Below are 18667 nucleotides of genomic sequence, written 5' to 3' on the forward strand. Positions count from 1 at the left end.
GTCTGGAGTGTGGCTGGCACCAGGCTGAGAGTGTGGCTGACGCTGCAGAGGGAAGGGAGGCCCTCCTGAGGGACCCTGGCAGGCTGAGGTGGAACCTCGTGGAGTTCAGCAAGGCGCAGTGCTGCACCCGGGGAGGGTCAGTGCCAAGCCTGAGCACAGCCTGGGCACACAACAGATGGAGCAGCCCTGGGAGAAGGACTTGGGGGTGTTGGTGGGTGAGGGCTGGGACCCAGGAGCTCCCCCTGCCCTGGGCTGAGCCCCAGCGTGCGCAGCAGGGAGGGGAGGGGGATTCTGCCCCTCTGCCCCTGTGCTCAGGTGAGAGCTCACCTGCAGAGCTGGGGCCCAGCACAGGCAGGAGCTGGAGCTGCTGGAGAGAGCCCAGAGGAGGCCATGGAGCTGCTCCAGGGCTGGAGCCCCTCTGGAGCCAAGCTGGGAGACTGGGGGTGCTCACCTGGAGAAGAGAAGGCTCCAGGGAAACCTCAGAGCCCCTTGCAGGGCCTGAAGGAGCTCCAGGAGAGCTGGAGAGGGACTGGGGACAAGGGATGGAGGGACAGGACAAAGGGAATGGCTTCCTGCAGAGGAAGGTTGAGGGATAGTGTAGGCACAGTTTGTGTCACTGGCACTGGGGCTGTGTGTGGCACACAGTTGGTGTCACTGGGGCTGTGTGTGGCACAGTTTGTGGCACTGGGGCTGTGTGTGGCACAGTTTGTGGCACTGGGGCTGTGTGTGGCACACAGTTTGTGTCACTAGGGCTGTGTGTGGCACACAGTTTGTGGCACTGGGGCTGTGTGTGGCACACAGTTGGTGGCACTGGCACTGGGGCTGTGGCCCAGCCTCATCCCCAGTGGTTCCAGCTGTGAAAAGCAGGTGAGCAGCACTGACAGCAATGAGCCATGGAGTGCCCAGGTGTGCTGAGCCACCAGCCCAGGGCACAGAGGGCACACAGGTGCAGTGCATGGACAGCAGGGGTGTGAAAGGCTGGGTAAAGAACAGCAGGGGCAGATGCTTGCAGCCTTCTGCAGTGATAAGATGTTACTCTGTGTGGGTTTACATGGAATTGCATGGTGATGCTCTGTATTGTGGCTGTCTCAACTGTGACATGTGCTGTCACATTTGCTGTGACAGGATATTAGGAAGAAATTCCTGTTTGGGAGGGTGGCAGGCCCTGGCACAGGTGCCCAGATCAGCTATGGCTGCTCCTGGATCCCTGGCAGTGCCCAAGGCCAGGTTGGATGAGGCTTGGACTACCCTGGGACAGTGGGAGGTGTCCCTGCCATGGCAGGGGTGAAACGAGATGAGCTTTCATATCCATTAATGGGGGGGTGCTGTTCCAGAGTGTAGAAATTTCCAAAATAAGACTTCTCTTGTTTTTCAACACTAACAAAGTGGATTCAGCTCTAATTTTATACCAATTTTACTCTGATTTAATGCCACTCACCGATGTGGAGTTAGACTTCATAGGCTCAGGTGAGATCAGGATGTGATCCAGCCAGCACAGACTGTGGGACAAGCTCTGCCCTGGCAGGAGTTCAGCCAAAGGGGACCCTAGCCATGGTGTCATTTACCTTGCCATGTGCTGGCACAGAGCTTGGCACCTGCCCCACTGCACTGCAGTCTGAGCAGATGTGAAAGGAAAAGTCCATTATTTTAATCAAATTAGAGCTCTGTGCACTGCTGCTGAGAGCAGCCTGAAGGATAACACATTGTTCTGAGGGCACTTCACTGCCACGAGTGCTGTGACCTGGTAAATCACGTCAGGAAAGCCATTCTGAGCAGCTTCAAACACATCTGCCATCTTTGGGGGTTTGTAAATTCCAGCTGATCACAGCAGAGTGCTTTACACTTGCATCTTTCCAGAAACTGAGAGGGTGTTTATAAGAGCATGGAGTGACAGGGCTAACTGACAGAAAGTAGGTGTGAATTAGGTATTGGGAAGGAATTGTTCCCTGGCAGGGTGGGCAGGCCCTGGCACAGGTTGCTCAGAGCAGCTGTGGCTGCCCCTGGATCCCTGGCAGTGCCCAAGGCCAGGTTGGAAGGGGCTGGGAGCAGCCTGGGACAGTGGGAGGTGTCCCTGCCATGGCAGAAGGGATGAGTGAGATGATCCTTAAGGTCTCTTGATGTGGCATTCACATACCCTCTGAACAGAGAGAGACTTGGCTTTCTCAGGATTTCTCCTGAGAGAAACAGAGAAAAGAGAATCAAAACAATTCTTATCTCACTCACTGCTCCCTGTTTGTGCCCATGTAGAATGTGGTATAGAAATTATTTACCCAAGGTGATTGCTTGATTGGATTCTAGTGATGGTGTTTTAAATTCATTGACCAGTTAGATCCACGTGTGTGTCAGGGCTCTCAGAAGAGAGTCACGGGTTTTCTAGCTACTTAATAAGTAATTGTTCTTATCAGTGTAATGTAGTTATAGTATAATATAGCATAATAAATTAATTAATTAGCCTTCTGTAATCATCGGAGTCCTGCACATCATTCCTCCCGCCGGTCGGACACCACATTTCACTCTGTCTTCCCAGCCAAACTCTTCCATGGTTCTATAAACCAGTGTTTCAATATCCAGCACGTCAGTACACCCCACGTTTGCTGGAGCCCTCAGGGGCACTCAGCCACTTCCCTGAGTGCTGCAGAACTGGGAACTTGGGCTGGGAGTTGGTGTCCCTGATAAATCCAGACTGACACAGCTCTGCTTTTTCTGGTGCAAATGAAACTCTAGTCCAGAAGAAAACAAGTTATAAGCCAGGTGAACCATGACTTTCTGTAGCTCTGAGTTGTTTGCAGGACAGGGTGGAAGCAAAAATTTCCTATGGATAGAGAGAGGTGCGTGCTGCTCAGGGCTCTGCCTTTTCACCAGGCCACCCCAATGCTCCTGGATGTCTGCAGGATCCCTGGGTGTTTGTAGGAACTTTAAAGGCTCCTGTCTCCCTAGCTCAGGGCTGTTTTCCCTCTCCAAGGGGCAGTCTGACAGTGATGGGCAGCACATCTAGGCTGTGTTGCTTACAGAGCACACAAAATCCCTGCTCTTCAGTTAAGTGAATTGTGTATCTTACCAGGACTGCAGCTGAAATAAAGTGCTGTCATGCTGAGAATGGCTTCACAGTCTTACCCTGTCCTCAACGTAAAGATTAAGGGAAGAAGTTCTGGTTCAAGTGTTTGAGTGCCTGTATAATTGAATTTCATGCTCGTTCACTCCCTCTGAAGTGGTGTACACAGGCAGTCACTTGAAAGGGGGAAAATCTTGTTCAAATCCTCTGTGAACTTTCCTACATTCAGTGAGGTTTTTAATAGTGGGTAAATCCTGTTCAGACGCCTTTGACCATGGGAAGTTGATGAGGAAGAGCTTTGTTTCATAAATGTTTCTGGGGGCAATCCTTATATCCAAATGACCTGAAATGTTTTCATAAACCAGTTTGGTGAGTTGGAAGGAGGTGTGCAAGGACAGATCTCCAGCCTGCCCTGTCTGCATGCAATCACAGAATGTCCTGAGCTGGGAGGGACACACAGGGATCCCCAGCCCACTCCTGTCCCAGCCCAGACACCCCAACAATCCCACCCTGGGCATGTCCAAACACTCCTGGAGCTCTGGCAGCCTCGGGGCTCTGCCCATTCCCTGGGGAGCCTGGGCAGTGCCAGCACCCTCTGGGGGAAGAAACTTTCCCTGCTCTTCAGCCTAAACCTCTCGTGACAGAGCTGCATGCACATATCAAAAATTATGAAGGTATATAAATGAATTGCAGTTGTTTCCTGTGGCTGAGAGACAGAATCAGACCCATGCACAGGCATGCTCTGCTTGCCTGGCCCTCGTGAGAAGCCCCAGTGTGTTCCAATCAAAGCTCCTCATCAATATTCCTGTTATTTTCAGCTGTTGTGCACCAAAGCCTCTGAGACCTGTCCCTGGATCCCTGTTGAGGTGCTGCTGTAGATGTGCCCCATGCCCCAAGCACGCAGTTTGTGCAGGGGCCCATCAGTTACAGCCAGTGTTTTAGTCCTTGTTTTAGTGCCTGAGGGTGTGAATTTGGTTTCTTTAACAATGTTGAGATGAGCATGGGCCACGTGTGGGCTTTGTGACATAACACTGCTTTGGGGACATCGGGGTTCCATGGCTGCCAGGTGTCCCCCTGCTGCAGCCCAGTGTCTGCTCCGTATCAGGCACTAGCAAGCTGCAGGGGCAGGTTTTTGTACATCAGGAGCTCCAGAAGAACCACCAGGTCAGTGGGGGACATGCTCACACACTAATTAATCACCTTCCTTGTCAGTTGTAAGGACCACTGACACTCTTGGCCACAGTGGCCAGTGGGATGAGGTTCATCCCCTGTTCTGAGTGTCTGCAGCCTCAGAGCAGGTGACCTGAGCCCCACTGGTTGCACCTGCAGTGGGTTGGACAGCTTGTTGTTGCCCCCAGTCTGTGGGAATTGAGCCAGTAAAACCAGAGAGCAGGAGTGCCCTTCTCCCTTGTCCCTGTCACCAACAGGACAAGCTGCAGCCCCAGGGCATCTCCCTGAGGCAAACTCTGCCTCCACAGTGCCCAGCTGACTCTCCTCACTCCGGGATATCTCAGCAGTGCCCACTGAGGAGCCTGGCAGGGTCCACAAGCGCCCAGCTGAAGCCCACCCCTGCACCCTGCCCACCCTAAGAGCCCATTCCTGCACGGAGGGCCCTGCCTGGGCAGCACTCCCGGGTGGAGCTGGCATTCCCTGGAGAAAGGCAGCGATTTCGAGCTGCGTTGCTGCCAGCAGACGTTTGAGCAGCACCCCTGCACATGACATCTGTTTGTTCAGATGTAACACGATTCACGGGCTCTTGGGGAGCGTGCTGATGCTGTGACATTAAGCATCACTCCTGTGCTTGGCAGCAGCTCAGCCCTGCTGAGATATGGCTCGTGCCCAGCACCTTCCCCAGCAAAGTGTGTTGGCATAAATATGTGAGTAATGCAGGTGACAGGCTCTGTGGCTCTGGCTGATTATCCCTCGCTTTTATGTAATTTATGCTCTGAAAGTAACCGTGCTCAGTCTTGTCCATGGATTTGATTCCTTTCATGTGGTTTTCTGTGCTAACGAGATTAAATCAGTTTCAATAGGCACCGTTTTAATGGAGATGATAAACTTTTATTGAACTCAAGCACATTAAAATGAAATGTAAGCAATAGGTGACTTTAGCATTAGTCTAGAGTCCTTTCCAGTCTGGATCAAGGCAGCATACCTTCCCTGTTAAGCAACAGCCAGCACCCCAGCACGTTTTATGAGCTTCTAAAAGAGCTGAAAATCCTTCCCCCACGGCGCTTCCCTGCTTCAGTGCTGCTGGAGGCTGAGGTGGAGCATTAATTGGAGCAGCTCCATGACCTGGTGGTGCAGCCACGGAATGAGGCATAAACACAACTAAGTACAGGACTTCACATCTCCTGAAAACAGGAAAGCAGGGGATGGGTAATTTGGTGTTTTACAGCAGCTTTGTCTGCTAATCTGTGATCTGTTTGGTCTGCCAGTAGGATTATTATGGTGGGTTTACTGAAGAAGTGCCAAAAATGATGTTAAATAAACTGTTTACACAATGTAACTAGAGGCTGAAAAGCTAAACAGAGAGTCCCAAACTCGGCCCCATCGCAGGTTTGAAGAAAAATAAACTCCTCAACACTTTCAACTGGACGCTGCTGCTCTGCAGAGGCTGCTCTGTTTGTTGAATATTAAAACATAAAATTAATGCGTTTCCCCCTCTTTCTGGGGCTCTTTCCAAAGGTCTCATGGTTGGAAACATGATCGGATCATTTTGAGCTCCTTGGCTGTCCTTGGAATTTGCTGTGATCATTTCAGTCGTTATAAAATATTCGGGTTTCAGAATGACTGCAAGAAAAGCCATCGTTCTTTAGAAGTGGGTTGTGTAATATTGTTCCTGAGAGGACAGGAAGAGCCAGTGCTGGTCCTGTGTTCTCCAAGGAATTGTAAGGGACACAGAGGGGGCAGAAGTCCATGGTGGTCTCCAGTGCAGCACATGTGGAGGGGGATCATAAAAAAAATGTCAACTGCACCAGTGGGTGGGTGATGTGGGAGAGCCCTCCACCAATTAAAAGGAAAGTTTGGAGGCACACAAGAACTTTCTTCCCTTTCCTCCACTTTTGCCTGCCTTCTTCAAGGGTGTTTCATTGCTGAGGAAGGAACTTGAGTGGAATTTGGAAATATCAGTGGTGTCAGCTTTTTGGCTAGGGAATTGCATGGAAATCTCTCATGAATTCTGAGTATTTCTGTTAGCCATAGCCTCCCCCCAGCAATCCAGACAGTTTCTGCAGCACATGGGATAAGCACGCAGTTTGTGCAGGGGCCCATCAGTTACTGCCAGTGTTTTAGTCCTTCTTTTAGTGTCTGAGGGTGTGAATTTGGGTTTTTTCCACTACGTTGAGGTGAACAGGGCATAACTGGCATTGCCAACAACTTCAGGGCCCCATCCAGGATGGGCCTTTGGTGCTTGTGTGGGGTTTGTGAGTAACAAAATTCCGTCAAGGAGATCAAGGAACCCCACGTGTGCTGGCCATGGAGGACAGAGGGGTAGGACAGCGTGTGCCTGGCACTGCTTGCACAGAGCTTGTGTTGATGTTCTCTGAGCATTTCAAAACACTGGGCAAAGAGGGATCACTGACAGATCCTGCATGGCTCAGAATTCCTTTGTCAGAGGTGGCTGGAGTAGCTGGATCGTCCACGGCACAGCCAGGGTTCAAAACTTAGAGGCAGGATGGAAAATCAGACCTCTTTGTCCTGGTGGCAGACCCACAACGGGGCTGCCAGGTTTCCTGCTGGGTTCTGTGCTGTCAGCTCTCTTCGTGGATTTTGTACAGAAACGAGGGAGATGCTGTGAAGGTGCAGTGTAAAAATGCCAGTTGAACGTGCCTGTGTGGTTTGGCTCAGTCTGACGTGTGTATGCTCTGCGAGAGAGCTTTGGGCATATGGAAACACAATTTATTTATTTTTTCTATAGGAACCAGCTTTACTAATTGCACAATCTTGCTTTGTTCGCTGAGATCCTGTGCTCAGATAAGGCAAAGCTGTGGTGACATTGCACACACAATCACGTAGACACTGCAACACATGTTCAATATGTTTAAAAGTGAGGGGGGGGAAAAAAACTCAGTAACTAGATGCTATTTTTTTTTTTTTTTTCCCAAAAAAGACTGTAAAACCAGCAGGCCTGCCTTAGAGTGGTGCACAAAAGGTCACTACAGAGTCAGTGTCCCAAACACGGTGTGGGCAAGGGCATCTCCTGCTGCCACCTCGGCCACTTGCTGGCAGCAGAGGAATGTGGTGAGCCGTGAGCCAGGCACTGCAGCATCCCAGCACCAAGCAGGAGGGACAGTGTCCCTGCTCCCCACCCCAGGGACAAAGTGACAGCCTGGCCCAGTGGGTCTGGGGCGAGGTGGCCTCTGCCATGCGGGCAGTGGGGGAGTGCCAGGGGCTGGCCCCACTGGTGTGGGTGTGAGCTGAGGGAGAGGGGCGGTCACTGGCTGCAGTCACAGCACTCACAGGGGACACAGCCCTGGCACATCAGGGGGGCTCAGGAGAATCTGCTTTTGAGACTTTTCTGTACCTGGGTGGATTTGCCACAAGACACGCAGGAACAGAGACATAGAGCTGACACCACAGACCCCTCCCCAATTTGTCCTGCAAACTCTGAAGGAGAGGCTTCCCAGCAAAGCCTCAATAAGAAATCAAGTGTTTCCCCCTCGTTTTTCTTTTCAAAAAGGACTGGGCTTGCTGAAGATGTCCCGAGTTATTCAGCTCAAAGGGTTAAAGTTTGGCAGTGTTGCAAGCAACTGAACAATGGGTCATATCATGGAAACTGTCAGGCAACCTTAAATATAGCTGTTATGATCTGCATAGTCTGCAATGCTCTGGAAACCAGCATGAGCAGCAAGGGGAAAAAATTCATAAAGTCCATGGAGTTGTTTAGGTTAGTCAGGAACAGAGAGCACTGCAGGGAGTGCGGAAAGCCAAAGGGCGCCCAGGGAAAGGGGCGGGCAGTGGGAGGGCAGGGACAGGGAAAGGAGCCCACCAGGAGGAAAACTGGGATGAGCCAGACTGGAATGATGCTGGGGAGGGGTAATGCTCGGTGTCTGGCTGGTTTTGGAAGTTTGCTGGATTTATCTGACAGCAGCTGGTGACCCCTGTTCCCCCAGACCTTCTCCTTTGGCCACTCCAACGTGCCCAGACACTGGAGAACTTGTTTTGGTGTTTGCACAAACCAATCTGACAAGGAGCCAGGACTCGGGGCCGGGCTCAGCAGTGATGTGGGGGTCCCACATCCTCACAGGGACCCTCACCACTCACCAGGAGGGGCCGCAGCAGGCAGATGTCACCTCCTTCCCCTGCAGCATCCCAAGCATCCCTTCTGAGATCGCCAGCAAACGCGGCCTGAACTTGGAGCTTCAAAGTGAGTCGGAAACTATTTTATCACGGCAAGATCAGTGCAGGCTGCGGTGCTGGAAGCCAGTGGGGCTGGGGAGCTCTGTTACGGGAAGCACAGTTACATCTCACTGGGCTGTCTGGGCGCGAGCCTGGCACGGCGAGCGAGGCCTGAGGAGCGCTGAGCTATGCAGGAGGTCACACCCGCCATCCCTCCAGCTCTGCAGGCAGATGCTCAGCTGGAACAGCTGGAACTCAGGGAACCTGAGTGATTTATACCGCTAGAAGGGTTTTTTGTTTCCCCTTCTTCCTCCCCGGTGCCCTGGAGCCCCTCCTCATCCAGCAGCACCAACAGGCAGCTGAAGGGCTGTGGGTGCATCCGTGTCCCACCCACAGCGACGCCCCAGCTCAGACGTGGCACAGGGAATGGCACCTCGTGGGACACCAGGGCCCTGCTGCCCCCTTGCAAGCACCAACACAGCAGTTTCCCTGCTGGCTCATGACCTGCCATTTGCTGGCCACGTCTTCAGAGCCCCCTGGGGACAAAATGCAGGTCTGGCTGGGCACGGAGTGATCTTGGGAGGGACTTTTGGCTCCTGTCAGTGCCCTTCCTGTAGAGAATCCCCACCCATCTCCCCATGAGCTGTGCTCGTTGCCCCACAGGCTCCTGTGACACGCCTGACACCCCGTGGCCCACGCAGCCTGCCCTGTAGCCATCTGCTCCCCCATCTCCAGCTGCCACCATGGCTGAGATCAGCATCCTGAATGCCAAGCAGGGACAGGAGCTGCTCTTGGACAGACCCTCAATCCTGAAATCATTGGAAAATTTGCAGGGACCATTTGGGGCAGGTCTGTGCCAGGGGAGGGCTCCAAGGCACGGAGGGACACCCCCTGTGCTACATGGCACAGCGCTGACCTGAGTATTTCCACTGGCCTTTTCTTGACCATTTTTGGTCCCTTTCATTTGTTTTTGAATCTGTTCCTCCTCTTTGCCCAAGTTCTTTTGCGCTAATTGGGAACTGGCTCCTCTCGGGGTGGGAGGTCTGTCAGGACCGCCTTATGACAGATTTACTTTGTCTCTCTGTCTCTGCATCTTGGCAGTTTGGTTCTTCTGCAATGTTCTGGATTTGGATTTTGCTTCTCAACGCTGATATCCTCACAATAGGCAGCCTATGGATTGAATAAATTAAAACATAACGAGCTGGAATGCAACTGGCAGCTCTGCAAGATCCCCATCAGCACAGCGGGGCTCGTTAACGCACAGCTGAGCTGTGTCTCTGGGCAGGCACGAGCCCGTGGCCACAGCCTGGGTGGCTGGTGGGAGAGCCCAGGTGGGGTTTAGATGTGCTGGACACTGTCCTGAGCCACAGCAAAGGGGCTGACAGGTGGGAGGTGTCGGATTCAGAAGGAGGACAAGTCTAGAAGGTAGACTTCACTCTTGTTGATGCTTGCACCCTACATGCTCTGGGTTCATCAGTCCTCTTTGCTGTGTGACTGGAGCCTCTCCTCCATCCCACTGCCGTGTTAATGAGTGCCACCAAAACCCTCCTGCAGCACTGTGGTTCCGTGTTCATGCCACCCTTGTCCCCTGGAGAGGGGTGTCTGTACCGTATCTCCTGCTCACTTCAGCTGTAGAGGATCTGTCCAGGGGGCGGATCTCTCTTTCCTGCTTCTGCTTTCCCTGAAAAATTTCTCCTTTTGTGAACCCAAGTTCACCCAGGCTCATTTTCAAGCCAAAGGGGCTTTTGCTAACCCGTTGGTAACTTGGCTCAGCCTGGCTTGCCAGCAAATGCAACGGCCTCAGAGAGCCCCGTTCCTGTCCTGGGGTGGAGGTGACACACAGAACAGCCGGCTGTGACAAGCAGCCAGTGGAGGGAAGAGAAGGAAACCGCGGGTGGCGCTGAGCGTGGGAGTCCATGGCCAGCGTGGGATTGCAGGAATGTTCATCCCAGCTTGCGAGGCATCAGGAGGAGATCCAAACCCAGGGAAGGCCCTTGAGAAACGGATACCACACGGACTGGGGCCAGAGCTGTGATGGGAACTCAGGCAGGGAGCAAATGGGAAATAGGGAAGCGGGGTGGGAAAGCAGTTTGCTCTCCCTGCTGAGAACGCTGCCGCTCGCTGCAAGCCAAGACCCGCGAGCTGGGGGCAGCTCTGGCACCTCCCCTGCTGCCCTGGCCAGCCCCTGGCAGCTGCCAGTGGAAGTGCTGCGGAGAGCATGGCACAGGTGCTGTTTGCTTTGGGTCACAGGCGCCCGTCAGCAGCACAACAGGAAAGAGAATGTGACACGCACACGTGGCAGAGCTCGCTCACGTTTCCTCACCCAGCTCTGCCCAGCAGGGCTGGCCAGCACCTGCTTCTCATTAGGGCACACGCTCTCCCCTGTGCCTGTCTGCAGGCGGCCACGGGGGCAGGAGAAAGACCAGCACGTTAGAAAAATCTGGGGTGAACAGAGGGGTCTGGTTAGGGTCTGCCCAGGAACGGTGAGAGGAGCAGAAAAGCACTTTCGCCTGGAAGGAGAGCAGCAGGCTGAGGATAAGGGGCATCTTGCATGGACAAGCACTGGCAGGGTGAAGGGCAGGAGGGCTTCAGAGGAGTGAGATGAAGAAACCACAGCAGAACAGCTTCTCTGAGTACCCTGAGGTGTGTCAGGGCATTCTCCTTGTTTCTCCTGAGTGTCTCACAATCAGTGAGATTCTGTTGTTCTTGGAGACCTGGCCAAAATCTGTGCCCTCTCTCCCTGAGGTCTGGGTACTCACCTTGCTCTTGCGAAGAGAATTTCTGCAGAGAATCCAGTTCACCTCCAAAACCAACCGTGCTCCTCTTCCCAAGGTAGGACGATAGTAGGACCACAGCCAAAGTTCCCAAGATTGGTTTCTCATTTATTACTGTGGGATATATCTAAATCCTAACAGTGAGGCAGGGAACCATCAAACCTCACCAGTGCCCATATAATGCAAATTAAGAACTGAAATAGGTGATTAAGTAAAGCCAGAAGGATGGCTCAGAGATTCACTGCTGGTTAGTCCAAGAAGGGATGTCATCTGGCTTGTCTTCCTGCACAGAGCAGGCCAGAGCCTTTCCCCCAGTGAGTACTTGCAGAGCACGTATTTTGGTGCTTGTTTTGTATTGATTTTTGAGTTGGCAATAGGAGGAACCCCTCCCATGTTTGAGTTGTTCCAGTGCATTTCGTTCTACATCAGATCTTCAAATTAACCTAATGATCAGCTTGATTAGATTATGGTAAATCAAGTAACATACCCATGTCATCTTTCTGGAAAGACATCAGTCTTGCTCAGCTCTGAAGCTCCCAAATCAGCTCTCATTTGACTAGCTGTGTCTCTTCCAATCCAATGGGGATTTGGGACTAGACACCCTGCTGAAGTCCCTCCAACCAACATTTCTTCTATTAATAGCTTGTCCTAGGAGAGTCAACCCTTTGCGTGGGCTTCAGATTTTTTGGGGACCCCTCAGCTCAGCTCTGCTGCCAGAGCAGCCCCCGGGATGGAACAGTCCAGCTCCTGCCTTAAACCCAGCATTGTGCACACCAACCCCAAAGAGCAGAGGATGCCACACTTCACAGTCCAACGACAGACCTGTGTGAAAAATTATTTCTTATATGTGTTAAAAATATAATTTATTGGCTACTATCTGTGTGAGGGAGACAGAAAAGCAGAGAGGGAGGATTTACTTCAGAGGGCAAAGCTCACCTGTTCCAGCTTAGTCCCAGCTGGCCAGGCTAGCCCAGAGACCAGCACCCAGGGCTAAGGCTGAGGCAATGCTGTTGGATGATAGGGAGTAGGAAAAGAAGTGTGATCCTGAAGGTTGAATTCTGATTCTGCTCCTTGGAACCAAAAAGATTCCCAGTGCACAGGACTGTAATCCATGGAATCATACACTGACAGACAGGTTTGGGTTGGAAAGGACCTTAAAGCTCATCTTGTTCCAACCCCCTGCCATGGCAGGGACACCTTCCATGGTCCCAGGGTGCTCCAAGCCCTGTCCAGCCTGGCCTTGGGCACTGCCAGGGATCCAGGGGCAGCCACAGCTGCTCTGGGCACCCTGTGCCAGGGCCTGCCCACCCTGCCAGGGAACAATTCCTTCCCATTAGTGAGACCTTTCAGGAAACGGGGCTCTCAGCCACCTTCATGAGCCACTTTCAAAAAAATGATTAAGACATGCAAATTTTGCATCATTTTCTGATTTCATCTCAACCTTTCACAGCCACACCTGGGAAGCTTTTCCAAAGCAACACACTTACTGTATCCCAGGTCCTGAGAGCTCCCTGTTTGTTCTGTGCTTTGGCAGCTCAGCCCATGCACAAGCAGCATGTGAACCCACAGGGAGCACCCACTGAACCCTGGTGGCTTGGAGCTCCACCTCCAACAGCTCTCATGGCAGCCTGTTCAGCTGGAGTCACTGCCCCTGCTGCAGGCTTGAGAGGTTTTTCTGCCCCTCAGGGTGCCCAGAGCAGCTCTGGCTGCCCCTGGATCCCTGGTAGTGCCCAAGGCCAGGTTGGAAGGGGCTGGGAGCAGCCTGGGACAGTGGGAGGTGTCCCTGCCATGGCAGAGGGGATGAGTGAGATGATCTTTAAGGTCTCTTGATGTGGCATTCACATACCCTCTGAACAGAGAGAGACTTGGCTTTCTCAGGATTTCTCCTGAGAGAAACAGAGAAAAGAGAATCAAAACAATTCTTATCTCATTTGCTGCTCCTGTGTTTGTGCCCATGTAGAATGTTGTATAGAAATTATTTACCCAAGGTGATTGCTTGATTGGATTCTAGTGATGGTGTTTTAAATTCATTGACCAATTAGATCCACGTGTGTGTCAGGGCTCTCAGGAGAAAGTCATGGGTTTTCTAGTTAGTTAATAAGTAATAGTTCCTATTAGTGTAATGTAGTTATAGCATAATATAGCATAATAAAGTAATTAATTAGCCTTCTGAAATCATTGGAGATCTGCACATCATTCTTCCCGAGTCGGGGATCCCAACACCGCCATCAGCAGACACATTTACCCCAAGCACCCTCACCTTCCCCTCAAGGAGTGCCTGCCTGGGCACCAGGGGTTGTGCTGGTTCCTGTGCTCCTCCTCCCTGAGCCAGGTGTCCCCTGAGCCTTCAGCCAGAGAAGGGCTGGAAATCCTGCTGCTCTGAGAGAAGAGAGAAGGGGCACCGCACATCTCACAGGGTGGGAAATCGCCAGGGTGTCGGGGTTTGCCTCCTTGGAATGATCCCAAATTTGTAAAGGTCCTTGTTCCCCTAGCCTGGCAGCCAAAGAAGAGGTCTGGAATGTGTGAAGTTGCGTTTTCAAGGTTGTTTAATTTTTCTTATCTAAAACTTTCTCTCTCTGACCTGCCGAGGTCCGCCTAGTACAGAAGCCATGGCAGTCTCTGCTCAGCCTTGGGCAACTCCCACATTATAAACTCAAAATTACGTGTTGCCTGTTTACAGATTTTGTGCCAATGCCCACCACCTGTGTTAGACAGAGAATCTCTGCCTTAAACCAATAGAAAAGTGTCACCATCACAGCAGGACATGGAGGGCAAGACGAAGGAGAAAAAGGCTAGGACATGCCCAAATCTCTTCATCTTGTACCCCTGAATTACATTCTAAAAAACCCAAAATTCTACTTTTTCACCCTGTGTTAATTCAACTACCACACTACTCAAACCCTTGTGGCTTGTAATTCCTCATACAGAGTTGGCAGCTTTTCCCACGGGCTAAAATGGAAGCCACAGGTGTTTTTGACTTTGTGCCAAGGTCCCCAAGCCCCCTGCCAGGGTCTGGAGCCAGCCAGGGCAGCCAGAGGGATGTGCTGGACTCCGACACCAGGGTTTGAAGAGAAAGAAGTCGAGAAGAGCCTTGGTTTCACGTGGCAACGTTTGCCTGACACCTCCTGGCCCAGCCCACCCCGGCAGGCTGCTCTAGAGGACACTCCAGCTCCCAGGAGTTACTCACACCAGCCTGATGAGCCCCCGGGGAACGGCGGTGGCCGGAGGGACCGAGGTGGGGCCGTGACCCGGTGCTTATGGAGAAAGGCAGCAGGAATTAGATCTGTTCCATAAAATAAACAGCACGAGTGTCTGATTTCCAAACAAGCCCCAATGGCCCCTTTCCCTGAGCTGTTCTGCTGTGACTAATCGTACTGGTAGGTGTTGGGTCAAAATCAACAATGGTTCTCCACGAAGGTCACTCACTTTCTCTGTTTACACTGCTAATTTTATCACTGCTCAGAGTGGCTAATGGTATTATTTATACGTTTAGCAGTGATAAATGCTGATGCTAAATAAAGGCTCCCTGGCACGAGCAGGTTAAGGGCTGATATGGCACATCCAGAGCTTTATCATCAAAGGAATGAGCACTGTGGGTAAGAGCTTTCCTGGTTTTCTGCAAAGCTGAACATTTATGAATGGGGGAATGGCGACAGCAATTAGCAATGGTGGTGCTAATAGCAATTATTAGCCACGGTGAGCTTTTAGAGCCTGGATTTTACACATCGCCCCAGGAGGGCAAAGGGAAACCCCCCCAGCCTGCTTTTCGTGGTGAAAAGCTGCTCATAGCTGCAGGTGTGTAAAACAGGGGCTGTGGGAGAGCAGAGACACAGCTGCAGCCCAGCAAACACCCAGCCCTGCATCTGAAAGCTGCTGGGAGCAGGGATGGGCAGCCCCGGGAGCAGCACTGGGTTGTTGCAGTGCTCTGAGAAGGCTTCTCATTCCTCTGGAAAAATGTTTACTTTCTAGTGAAAACCCACAGCCCACGTTACTCCAGGGCAAGCTGGCTAAAACCCAGGCAGTTTGACCCAGGGATGCCACTGAGGTGACTCAGTGGACTTGCAGTTTTGGAAACTCCTGTCACTCATCCTGTCTGCGTGAGTGCTTGGACTACATCACCCAGGATGCTCCATGAGGTCTTCCCTAGGAGCTGATGCATGGTGAAAGCCCTTGGCTGCAGCCCAGCCTGTCTCAAACAACCATGAGGCCCTGATGTGTCTCTTCTAATTAGAAAACTCACCCTTTTCCAGTGAGAGATGGTATTTTAAGAAACTTTTTTGTGATATTGGATTCCGTCTTGAGAGAAAACTCTTGGCCTTTTTTCATCTTGGAAAAGGCACATGGGAGCATGAAAGGGGTCTCAGGGCCAGGGAATTGGGAAGATCTGTTCTGGAGACATCATGGCCATGGGCAGCAGAGGAGGGACAGCAGTTAATGTGGATTTTGGAGAGGGAATTGCTGCATGGCTGGAAAACAAGCAGGGAAAGACATGCAAGGAAAATGGGCAGGACTTGGAACTTCACATCAAGCCAGAGTCCACAGCTGTGCTGGGAAGGCTGCTGGATGTGCTCTCAGGTCCTCACTCCTTGTGCTGTCCATAACTAACGTGCTGTGATGCCCACAGCATCCCAAATCCAAATCTTAATCACTCTAAGAATTCCTGGATCCTGATCTTCATTCAAACTAAACCCACCTTATACAGGCACCACTGTCCCAGGTTAAACAAGCATGAGCCCAAGCCAGTTTAGGCCCTGCTTGGAGCCCCTGTGTTCTCTGCACATCTGCTTTCATTCCCTCACATCCCTGCACATCCCACTCCCGGTGTCCCCTCTGTGGGAGGATGGTGACAGTGATTCTGCAGGAGCATGGAAAGGAGACAGGCAGCAGAGCCTCCTTTTGTTGAAGCGTGTTTTCCTAGGAATGTCTGCTGGGATTAGGGTGTGGTTCTGGGTGTGTTGAAGGCTCAGGACTGGGGTGATTGCACAGACTGGGGGTGTCTCGTGGTGGATAATCACAGAATCACAGAATCACAGAATCCCAGAATGACTGGGTTGGAAGAGACCTTCAAGATCATCAAGTCCAACCCAGCCCCAACACCTCAACTGAACCCTGGCACCCAGTGCCACATCCAGTCTGTGTTAAACACACCCAGGGATGGTGACTGCACCACCTCCCCGGGCAGCCATTCCAGAACTTTATCACCTTCCTGTGAAAAACTTCTTCCTAATATCCAACCTGTATTTCCCTTGCCTCGGGGGAAGCTGGCCCATGTGCAGTAACCACTGTGGCTGCAATGGGTACAGCTCAGAGCTGCTTCCAAATTCACTGCAGGGCAGGAGAGGGCCAGGGGAGCTGATGTGGTGCCCAGGTGAGGTGTGGCTCTCCTGTGTGCATGAAGTCACCAAACCCAGCCCAGTCCACCACGAAAGGGTGGTGAGCCTGCTGCTCTGGCCCCTCTATGGATCATTCTGGATGTATCCTCATCCCCACAGATTGATTTATACCAGTCTCCCTGAGACCAGGATTAAACTGACAAAGGTCTGGATTTAGTTGCAGGGATCCCCTGGGCTTGCATTTCCTCTACACAGGTTTTCTGCTGCTCCCTGCAGGGTCTAGGACCAGAACTACATGTTTGCCACAGCCAGGGTGTGTGGGGACATTTATCATCTACATCCTGTCTACATCCAGTGCTCCCGTCTGGCATGACAGATTTTGGATTAACTGAGAACCAGCCAGTAGTTTTGGCACTGGACAGCTGAGCACACCCACTTGCTATCAGCCTTTGGGAAGGCAGGATTTACATATTCTCTGGAAGTTTTTCTCTCTCAGAGCACTCCACAGCTCTCACAGATGATTCCATCTCTGTTGTCTTGATTTTTTAAAAATTTTTAAAGTTTTTTTGAGTTTACATTCTTGTAACAAACTTTCTCACACACTTTCTGTAAATAACTTCTTGTTTTTGCATTCCTTCATAGAAGCAGAGAAATTTGATAGACTAGTAGTTGGTCCAGTGTCCTTGGAGAGGTGGCACTTTCACCCTCCAATCCACTGTCACCTTTAGAAAACTATAAATACCGGAGTCAGAAAATAAACTGAGCCTTTGTTACCTTCACAATAGCAGCAGCACACGTCCTGTTTTCTCGTGTCCTGTAGTGACACATCTCTTGCCCTGCTGACGTGAAAAGCCAGGGACAGCATCCCCCACTATTTGTCACCCCACATGTGCTTAGGGGCCACTCTCAGCTGCAATTTCAGACAAACTGATTTCCAGTGGTGAGAGGGGCACCAGAGTTGCATTTGTGTGTTTTGAGCAGGCAGCTGACATCACTTTCTGAGCATCTTTTCCTCTCTTAGCACCACTGGAATCCTGCAGAGGATCACTGTTTGTTTTCAAAACAGTGGATGCTTTGTGCCATTGAGCCTAGATAAGAGTTTTTGGAGTGAACAGGGGTACTTGTGAGGAGGGAATTAGAGCTGTAAACCCAGGTGAAGAGACACCTGGCTTGGATGGGGGTGCTGGGTGCTCCTTCCCTGGAGTGATGAGCAGGGTGCTGCTGGGCCAGGCAGCCTTGGGACACAGAGGGGGGTTAGGTTCACCTGGGAGGTATTTTCTTGTATTCACAGGTGTCAGAACCCAAGGTGTCCCTCAGACACTCTTGGATGTTCTGGGCCCAGGTCAGAAGCCTCTGAGGCCCTGGCAGGCAGCTGGAAACCCCTGTGGTTTTGAATTTGATCCATGGAATTATTTACCAACTGCAGGAAGAACAAGAAATCACAAAAGTTTAGATATTATAATAGAAGTAGTCACAAAGTGAAAGGAAGGATTTTTGAGTGCTGTACAGGGGGGGTTTAGGCCTTGTACAGAGGGGTCTGAGTTTTGTACACGGGGGTCAGAAGTTCTAAGATGGAGGGATTTGGGCATGCCCTGTCCTCCTTCTTTCTCCTTCCTATTCCCCATGTTCTTGGTGATGTTGGCACTCACAGATTGGTTTAGAGTAGAAAGCCACTGTTCAATATAGGTGATAGGCATTGGGGAAAAACTATAAACATTTAATAGGTAATGTGTGATATAAAAGATGGCACCAGCCCCTTGGGCGGGAGAGAAGGAGAGGGAGAAGGAATCAGAGAGAATGTCAGGGAGTGTGTGTGCCTTGAGATTATTGCAATAAACTGCCTTGAGACCAGACAACTGAAGACTACTGAGCCTTTCTTTGAAGGCACGGGTTGGAGGAGAGACTTTACCACCTCCCGGGGTCACCCCAATCTGGGGGAGACTCCGACACACAGGCTCTAATAACTGCTTTGGGTCACGTAGAGATGGTTCCACTGTGGTGGTAACAGAGCTTTCAGAGAGGATTGCTCAGTGCTGTGCGTGGAGCCCCTTCCCCTCGGGAAGGGTGACCACATCCTTGCTCTCCAGGCAGTCTGGCACGGAGCTGGCTCAGCCCTTGTCTTGGGGCTTCATCCCAGTCAGGAGGGAGAGGTGAAGAGCTGGAGGAAG

The sequence above is a fragment of the Vidua macroura genome, chromosome 19 (assembly GCF_024509145.1).
Source record: "Vidua macroura isolate BioBank_ID:100142 chromosome 19, ASM2450914v1, whole genome shotgun sequence".
In the NCBI taxonomy this organism is placed as follows: Eukaryota; Metazoa; Chordata; class Aves; order Passeriformes; family Viduidae; genus Vidua; species Vidua macroura.